Below are 10,581 nucleotides of genomic sequence, written 5' to 3' on the forward strand. Positions count from 1 at the left end.
CAAGTCCAAAGACCTCAGAACCAGGAAAGATGATAGTGTAATTTCCAGTTAGAAATAGAAGACCTGAGAACCCTGCGGCATGGGATGGGGGTTGCTGATGCAAGTCCCAGAGTCCAAATGCCAAAAATCATAGAGTTCTGATGTCCAAGGGCAAGAGAAGAATGGTGTCCCAGCTCCAGAAGAGAGAGGGTGAATTTTGCCTTTCCTCTGTGGGCCCTCAGCCAGCACACATTGAGGGTGAATCTTTTTTGCTCAGTCCACTGATTCAAATGCCCATCTCTTTTGGAAACACCCTCTCAGATATATCCAGAAATAATGCATTACCAGTTATCTGTGTATCCCTTAATACAGTCAAGTTGACACCCAGAATTAACCATCACATACAGCTCTCTGCTTTTTTTTTTTTTTTTTTTTTGAGATGGAGACTTGCTCTATCGCCCAGGCTGGATTGCGGTGGTACAATCTTGGCTCACTGCAGTCCCCGCCTCCTGGGTTCAAGCGATTCTCCTGCCTCAGCCTCCCAATTAGCTGGGACTACAGGTGTGTGCCACCACACCTGGCTAATTTTTATATTTTTAGTAGAGATGAGGTTTCACCATGTTGGCCAGGCTGGTTTTCAACTCCTGACCTCAAGTTATCTGCCTGCCCTAGCCTTCCCAAGTGCTAGGATTACAGGCGTGAGCCACCGCACCCAGTCTGAACCAAGTCTTGAATCTAGTGAGATGAAATAGTCAAGCAGTGGAGAGCAAATGGCCACTGTTTGCTGATAGAACAGCTGGAGAATGTAGCTTAGGTGCATGGGTACAATAAGTTTCCTAACATTACAGTACAGAATTAGACTTAACACCTAGTCACAGCCTCCCCCTAAAAGTACAAATACTTAATACTAGCTTACTAAAAGCCTGAGAGCACATACTTTATGCAGAAGCAAAGAAGAGAGGCTGGGCTCAGTGGCTCAAGCCTGTAATCCCAGCACTTTGGGAGGCCGAGGCAGGCCAATTACTTGAGGTCAGGAGTTTGAAATCAGCCTGGCCAACACGATGAAAACCTGTCTCTACTAAAAATACAAGAGTTAGCCGGGCATAGTAGTGGGCATCTGTAATCCTGCCTTGGGAGGCTGAGGAAGGAGAATTGCTTGAACCCAGGAAGTAGAGGCTGCAGTGAGCAGAGATCACACCACTGCACTCCAGCCTGGGCAACACAGCAAGACTGTCTCAAAAAATAAATAAATAAATAAATAGTTCAGAGACGAGGAGTATAATTTTTTTAGCTCTCATATTCCCTGGCAGAAATAATGTAGCCTTCTTATTATAACACATGTTCTTTTAGCTGTAAGATGAATAAGATGAGGTCACTGCTTTTACAGATCTCACATACAAAGGGAAGAAACAGAGAAATGTTATTTAGTGATAAGAATTTATAAATATTCACAAAATTCGTTGGAAACATCAAGGAAGGAATAGTTGATTCAGCCCAGGGACCACAGGTTTACACAGATGTAGATACATGGGCTAATTCTTAAAGGATGAGTAGATACTTGCCAAGCAATGATACACAGAAATGGAGGAAGTACTGCTATTGAAAACAGATATTGGAACACTGGGTCCAAAATCCAGGCAAGTGTTGGGGAGGAGTGGGCAGGGCATATGGAGCTACTGAAGAATTTCAAGAAGTGAAAGAATCTGATCAAAATTTTTAATTCTCTTGGCAGCTGGAGCCTGAAGGCAGGAAGATCACTGTAATAGTTTAAGCAAGAGATTATGATGGTCCAAAATATGCTGATGGGCCGTGCATGGTGGCTCACGCCTGTAATCCCAGCACTTTGGGAGGCTGAGATGGGAGGATTGCTTAAGGCCAAGAGTTCGAGATCGGCCTGGTCAAAATCTGAGAATCCATCTCTATTTTATATATATATCAGATATATATATATCTGATGATGCGTATGAAGTTCAGGAAATAAATATAAGAGATATTTAAGATTTAGGATAGGAAAGGCTTACTGACTCCATGTTGACAGTGAGGGAGGAGGAAAACTAAATGGCTTTCATGTTTCTGACTTAGGTCACTGTGTAGATGGGTTATTACTTGAAAAAAGAATATAGTCAAGGTAGGTTTTGAGATATCTCTTTGGCTAATGAACAATTCTCCCTTCTGTAAGAACAGCCCCCTCTCAAAAGGAAAAGTGCACAACAGTCTTTGTACAATGTGGATCAATATTTTTCATAGTTTATTGGTCTAACATGGACACTTAAACACACTGTGCCAATTAAAGATTCTCTTCTGGGAATTTGTGATTGGGCCTAAAGAAAGTCACTTTTCAGGCTGGGTGCAGTGACTCATGCCTGTAGTCCCAGCACTTTGGAAGGCTGAGGTGGGCAGATCACAAGGTCAGGAGTTCGAGACCAGCCTGGCCAACATGGTGAACCCCCGTCTCTACTAAAAATATCAAAATTAGCTGGGCATTGTGGCAGATGCCTGTAATCCTAGCTATTCGGGAGGCTGAGGCAGAAGAATCATTTGAACCTGGGAGGCGGAGGTTGCAGTGAACCGAGATCGAGCCATTGCACTCCAGGGTGGGCAACAAGGACGAAACTCCATCTAAAAAAAAAAAAAAAACGCCGGGAGCGGTGGCTCAAGCCTGTAATCCCAGCACTTTGGGAGGCCGAGACAGGCGGATCACGAGGTCAGGAGATCGAGACCATCCTGGCTAACACAGTGAAACCCCGTCTCTACTAAAAAAAAAAAAATACAAAAATCTAGCCAGGCGAAGTGGCGGGCGCCTGTAGTCCCAGCTACTCCGGAGGCTGAGGCAGGAGAATGGCGGGAACCCGGGAGGCGGAGCTTGCAGTGAGCTGAGATCCGGCCACTGCACTCCAGCTTGGGCGACAGAGCGAGACTCTGTCTCAAAAGAAAATAAAAAATAAGAAAAGAAAAAAAAAATAAATAAAAAATAAATAAATAAATAAAATTAAAAAAATAAAAAATAAAAAAAACAAAGCTACTTTTCAAATGTGGCTAGAATTTTAACTGCCTATGCAGTGGACAGTCATATCCCACTGGTAGATGGGGAAGCAGAGAGAAGACAACAGCAGCAGCAGGAAGAGGAAGCGGGCAGAGGAGGAAGAGAGGGAGAGACAGCCTAATAAAGCACAAAGCAGGTATTCCCCAAAAGAAAAGCAGAGACTAAGAGGCAAAGCAAGAAAAGAATAGGGAGAGTACTGGCAGCTTCCCAGTTTCTGGATCCTGTCCCTGCGTGAGATCTAACTGCATAGCTACTCTTATATTTCATAAACTCAACTGTGTCCTAATTATAAGATTTTTTTTGTTTGTTTGGTTGGTTGTCTATTCATTTCATTTAGCATTAGTTTCTGTTACTGGCAATACAGGACAAAAAAATGGGGTTTGGGATATGGAGATTTGAGGCATTCACATGACTACTAAGTGAAAATATCTAGTAGGCCCTTAGATATATATATGGGTGGCCGGGCGCGGTGACACACGCCTGTAATCCCAGCACTTTGGGAGGCTGAGGCGGGCGGATCACCTGAGGTCAGGAGTTCAAGACCAGCCTGGACAACATGGTGAAACCCTGTCTCTACTACAAATACCACAATTAGCCAGGTATGGTGGCACATGCCTGTAATCCCAGCTACTTGGAAGGCTGAGACAGGAGAATTGCTTGAACCTGGGAGATGGAGGTTGCAGTGAGCTGAGATCGTGCCACTGCACTTCAGCCTGGGTGAGTCCACAAAAGTGGGGATTGGCTGGCATGAAATATTTGTCTGTGTTTGGCATATATAAGTGGCATTTGAAAGAGAAAGGCTGTGTGGTCATCTAGATAGAGTATAAGGAGGTAAGAAATATAAGCTATCTAGACACTAAAATGATTTTAGAGTAAAGTTAAAGGACTTGTTATTTTCTTTTTTTTTTTTTTCCAAATGGAGTCTTGCTCTGTCACCCAGGCTGGAGTGCAGTGGCGCAATCTTGGCTCACTGCAACCTCTGCCTCCCAAGTTTAAGCAATTCTTTGCCTTGGCCTCAAGAGTAGCTGGGATTACAGGCGAGTGCCACCACACCCAGCTAATTTTTTGTATTTTTTCTAGTAGAGACAGGGTTTCCCCATCTTGGCCAGGCAGGTCTTGAACTCCTGACCTCATGATCCACCGCCTCAGCCTCCCAAAGTGCTGGGATTACAGGCATGAGCCACCGCGCCTGGCCAGGACTTATTTTCAAGGAAACAGAAATAAACCTTTGGGTATCGTAGTTAAAACAGAATTTTCCCTAACTCTCAGACTTAGTGTGATTAAGACATATACTTAATACTATTAAGTAATGAGTAATGACAAACATTAGTAAAAAGAAAACCTCCATGTGCCAATCTGACATAGTATAATATTTATTCATGCTCAGTGTCTTCCATTTCCTCTTAGGAAAAACCAACTACCAGTGGAAAATGTTGATGACTCTATTATCATCTACTTCATAGAATGCGGAAATTTAGGATGTAATACAACCAACTCCTCGCTATAGAAATCAGAAATGAGCCTGGGCAACATAGTGAGACCCTGTCTCTACAAAAAAATATAAAAATTAGCTGTCCATGGTGGCACATGCCTGTGGTCCCAGCTACTCAGGAGGCTGCCGTGAGCTGTGATGGTGCCACTGCACCCCAGAGAGAGACCTTGTCTCAAAAACAAAAAACAAAAAACAAAAAACAAAAAAAAAAAAGAGAGAGAAAAGAAAGAAGGAAAGAAATGATTTCTTAGTTTAGCTGCAAATGAGGACCAGAATGCCTCACTAAGTCAAAAACTTTACCATAGCTCCTAAATCAGCAGTGGCCCTAAGATTTTTGTCTGGGATGATTTCCAAACATATGTTAAGCATTATTTGTCATGAAATTTTGTGTAATAAAAAGTTTATTTTTTAATTAAATGGTCTCTAGGACATACGTCAATTACTATGGTTCTTTGGACCATACTTGCTCCATCCTTTCCCTTTTAAAGTTACACACTTCTTGGCCGGGCACAGTGGCTCATGCCTGTAATCCCAGCACTTTGGAAGGCTGAGGTGGGTGGATTGCTTGAGGTCAGGAGTTCGAGACTGCCTTGGCCTCGAGATGGCCAGAGATGGTCTCTACTAAAAATACAAAATTAGACTGGGTGTAGTGGCTCACACCTGTAATCCCAGCACTTTGTGAGGCCAAGGCAGGCAGATCACTTGAGGTCAGGAGTTTGAGACCAGACTGACCAACATGGTGAGACCCCTATCTCTACTAAAAATACAAAATAAAAAATTAGCCAGGCGTGGTGGTGACCTGTAGTCCCTGCTACTTGGGAGGCTGAGGTGGGAGAAGTGCTTGAATCTGGGAGGTGGAGGTTGCAGTGAGCCAAGATAGCGCCACTGCACTCCAGCCTAGGTGACAGAGTGAGACTCCATCACAAAAAAAAAAAAAAAAAAGTATTATTTGCTATTTTGTTACGGCGTATGCAGGTTCTTAGTAATTATAGCTCTGTTTTCCCTTGCAAGCATAACCAAGAGATACAAAGGATAAAACAAAAAGTCCACTTAATGTTGCTTCCCCTGAAATAAGAAAATACATTTTAAATGAGTGTTAACAATTGTTAAATTATAAAAGGGATGAGGCCAGATGCAGTGGCTCACACTTATAATCCCAGCACTTTGGTAGGCTGAGGTAGGCAGATCACTTGAGATCAGGAGTTCAAGACCAGCCTGCCCAATATGGTGAAACCCTGTCTCTACTAAAAATACAAAAATTAGTTGGGCATGGTGCGGGCGCCTGTCGTCCAGCTACTTGGGAGGCTGAGGCAGGAGAATCACTTGAACTTGGGAGGTGGAGGTTGCAGTGAGCTGAGATCACGCCACTGCACTCCAGCCTGGGCAATAGAGCGAGATTCTGTCTCAAAATAACAATAATAGTAATAATAATAATAAAAGGGATGGGTTTAAGTGTATAGTCTAAGCTAGTTTTTCACCAACTAGCTGTTCTGTGTTCTGAGGAACACCAACATTGCACAAATTCTCAACAGATACTTTCAATACAAAGAGTCTTAATTGGGTCCCGGCAGGGAAATACAGTTATAAAAGACATTATATGAGATAACTGGGAAAAACTGAATATGGACTGTGCTGTGGTTTGAGTGTGTCCCCCAGAATTCAGTGTTGGAAACTGGTGCCCAGGGTGGCAGTGTTGGGAGACAGGGTCTTTAAGAAGTGATTAGGTCATAAAGAGGGACAGATGCTGCTCTCATGGGACTGAGTGAATTCTCAAGGGAGTGAGTCCTTGTTCTCTGGAGACTAGAATAGTTATGAGAGTGGGTTGTTATAAAAACGAGGCCACCCCTGGTCTTGCCATTTCTACTTCTCTGTCACATTATGATGTAGCACGGAGCCTTCACCAGAATCCGATCTCATAATCTTGGACTTCCCAGCCTCCAGAATCATGAGATAAATAAATCTCTTTTTTTATAAACTACCCAATCTTAGGTATTCAGTTACAGAAACAGAAAACAGACTAAGACAGACTATATTAGGAATTTCTGTATCAGTGTTAAATTCTAAGGTTGTGATAAAGGTATTATGGTTTTAGATGACAATTTTATTCTTAGGAGAGTCATGCTGAAGTAATTAGAGGTCAAATGTTATGATACATGCAACTGTTAAATGGTTCAGAAAAAAGGTTATGTTTATTATTTATGTACATAAAGGGGGAGAGGGCCAGAGATTAAAAATATGTGACAAGATATTGACAGTAGATGAAGGGTATGTTGGCATCAACTTACTATCCTTCCAACTCTTCTGTAGGTTTAAATAGACCAAGCAGACTCCCAACTTCTCTAAGAAAATTGGGGGAAAAGTATGCAGTACGTCCAAAACATACTTAACTATAGAATATTTCTGGTCTACTCAGCCCCTCTAGGCCTCTCTTAATATTATACGGCATGCTAATGTTCCAAGGATATAGTTTGGGAAGTGCTATACTAAACACTAATAAGCACTTCTTCTCTAACTTCAACTTGTTCCATGACTGCTTAACTAAGCTTTGGCTTTCATTCTTACTTTAAAGATGAGCCTTCACAGCACTTTGGGAGACCAAGATGGGTGGATCATGAGGTCAGGAGTTCAAGACCAGCCTGCCCAACATGGTGAAACCCCATCTCTACTAAAAATACAAAAATTAGCCAGGCGTGGTGGTGCATGCCTATAGTCCCAGCTACTAGGGAGGCTGAGGCAGGAGAATTGCTTGAATCCAGGAGGCAGAGGTTGCAGTGAGCCAAGATGGCACCACTGCACTCCAGCCTGGGCAACAGAGCGAGAATCTGTCTCAAATAAAAATAAATAAATAAATAAAACTTAAAAACACAATAAACCAAAAAGATGAGCCTTTACTTGCTTTATCTTTTCTCTCAGAAAATTTTATTTAGACGTGTCTTAACATACAGTTAAATATACAGTTTATGTTTTTTTAAGCAAAAATAAGCTTTTTTTTTTTAAGCTTATAAGCCCTAGAGGCTCTCTATTGCCAACTGTGCAATCAGCAATGCCACTCAGGTGACCAGATGTGTTTGCTACCTCTATAAGTTGCTCATTTCCACCTAAAATGTAGTTCTTTTTGTGAGCTTCATTCTTCAAAAGGTTATTGCAAAATCTGTATCTTTAAAAAAAATCTACCCGATTCCTCTTTTCTTTTTTTGTTTGAGACAGAGTCTCGCTCTGTTGCCCAGGCTGGACGGCAGTAGCGCCATTTTGGTTCACTGCAATCTCCGCCTCCTGAGTTCAAGTGATTCTCCTGCCTTAGTCTCCTAGTAGCTGGAACTGCAAGCACATGTCACCATGCCCAGCTAATTTTTGCATTCTTAGTAGAGACAGGGTTTCACCATGCTGGCCAGGCTGGTCTCGAACTGCTGAGCTCAAGTGATCCACCTGCCTCGGCCTCCCAAAGTGCTGAGATTACAGGTGCAAGTCACGGCGCCCGGCCTGATCCCTCTTTTCTTTAAAGGAGTGTGGTCTTAAAAATGTAAATGTTCTGGCTGGGCGCGGTGGCTCAAGCCTGTAATCCCAGCACTTTGGGAGGCCGAGACGGGCGGATCACAAGGTCAGGAGATCGAGACCATCCTGGCTAATACGGTGAAACCCCTCTACTAAAGAATACAAAAAACTAGCCGGGCGAAGAGGCGGGCGCCTATAGTCCCAGCTACTTGGGAGGTGGAGGCAGGAGAATGGCGTAAACCTGGGAGGCAGAGCTTGCAATGAGCTGAGATCCGGCCACCGCACTCCAGCCTGGGCGACAGAGCCAGACTCTGTCTCAAAAAAAAAAAAAAAAAAAAAAAGTAAATGTTCTAATATAGCAGTAATTTATTTTATTTTTATTTTTATTATTATTATTTTTTTTGAGACACAGTCTCACTCTGACACCCAGGCTAGAGTACAATGCCTCACTGCAACCTCTGCCTCCTGGGTTCAAGCAAGTCTCCCACCGCAGTCTTCTGAGTAGTTGGGACCGCAGGCACGCACCACTATGCCCCGCTAATTTTGGATTGTTTGGTATAGATGGAATTTCACTATGTTGGCCAGGCTGGTCTTGAATTGCTGACCTCAAGTGACCTGTCCTCCTCGGCCTCCCAAAGTGCTGGGATTACAGCCGTGAGCCACCGCCCGGCCTATAGCAGTAATCTTTTGTTAGTCTAATAAATCTTTTCCAACAGAAACATCAATAATGTCTTATTGCTTTACAAAGTATTCTCAACTGAACAGGTGTTCGATGGTCCTTGTCATAGAGCCTCTTGCCAGGTCTGCACAACTCTGGAAGACATTTCATTTAGCTGGTATTTGAATATGCAGCCATCAGTCACCCACTTTCCTTTGAGCATTATTTTTATTTCATATGTAAATAAAGATATTGAAATATACATATAGACATCGATATAATATTACATATGCAGAAGACATTGTATGCTTAATGAAAAATAGGCTTTTGGAAATGGTTTAGTAATTATGTGTAGCAACTCGTTCATGTTCCAACATATTAAGTCAAGAATTCTTAAAAGTTACAGAATATTAGAGAGAACTACAAGTCACAATAAAATACCTCTTGTTTTTGAAGTGGAAATTTGCTTAGCGAGTTCAATATACTCATGCTAAAGAAGAACTCAAGGATTTTGGTTGTTCAGATATACAATTTTATGCAACAGAAGGAAATGAAAAATCTGAATTCCTTAAATTTAGGACTACAAACTGTTCCTCAAAAATAATCTGCTCTCTCTCTCTCTCTATAATATATATAGAGAGAGAGAGAGACAGCCTCCCGGGTTTAAGCGATTCTTAGGCATCAGCCTCCCAAGTAGCTGGAATTACAGGTGTGTGCCACGACGCCCAGCTAATTTTTGTGTTTTTTTTTGTTTTTTCTTTTTTTTGTAGAGATGGGGTTTTGTTGTCTTGGCCAGGCTGGTCTTGAACTCTTGACCTCAAACAATCCACCCACCTTGGCCTCCCAAAGTGCTGGGATTACAGGCATGAGCCACTGTGACCGGGCATAATTTGCTATTATTTTTAAAATCCAAAGTCTACCTTTCTAAATTTCTAAGTTGTTTGATTAATTGCCAATTTTGTTATTTGTACATCAATAGATTATACTTTATAATGATTTCCTTTTGCTATAGAGTTAATTAAAATAGAAACTACTGGCCGGGTGCAGTGGCTCACACCTGTAATCCCACCACTTTGGGTGGCAGAGGCGGGCGGATCACCTGAGGTCAGGTGTTCAAGACCAGCCTGACCAACATGGAGGAACCCCGTCTCTACTAGGAATACAGAATTAGCTAGGTGTGGTGGTGCATGCTTGTAATCCCAGCTACTAGGGAGGCTGAGGCAGGAGAATTGCTTGAACCTGGGAGGCGGAGGTTGCGGTGAGTCGAGATGGTGCCATTGTACTCCAGCCTGGGCAATAAGAGCAAAACTGTCTCAAAAATAAATAAACCACTAAACTGCCGTTCTTTGAAATATTGGAGTCATCCACATCCAATTGGATGCCAGATTCTATGAATTCATTTTCAATGCCACAAACATTTATTGAGCAATTACTATATAGCCCAGGCATGGGGCAAGGTGCTAGGAATACAGATCTGAATATGATGATCCACTGCTGATATGGAGTACACTTGGGGCAAAACAAAATGGTAAATCTAGTCATATAGGAAATGCGTACAGAGTACAGACTTGGTACAGAAGTACTAACAATTTGACAGGGAGGAGTACAGGGAAGATAACTAGAGAAAGTAACGACTGAGCTGTTTTAAGATCAATATGATTTTATCACATAGATGAACTGGGCATGGGTAGGCAGGGAATTGAATGGCGCTTTGTTTTATTTTATTGTTTTTCTTTTTTTAGACAGAGCCTGGCTCTGTCGCCCAGGTTGGAATGCAGTGGGGCAATCTTGGCTTACTGCAACCACTGCCTCCTAGGTTCAGGCGATTCTCATGCCTCTGCCTCCCGAGTAGCTGGGATTACAGGCGCATGCCACCATGCCTGGCTAATTTCTTCCTGTTTTATTTTTGAGACATGG

Source organism: Trachypithecus francoisi, unplaced genomic scaffold (assembly GCF_009764315.1).
Source record: "Trachypithecus francoisi isolate TF-2019V2 unplaced genomic scaffold, Tfra_2.0 Lachesis_group5, whole genome shotgun sequence".
NCBI lineage: Eukaryota > Metazoa > Chordata > Mammalia > Primates > Cercopithecidae > Trachypithecus > Trachypithecus francoisi.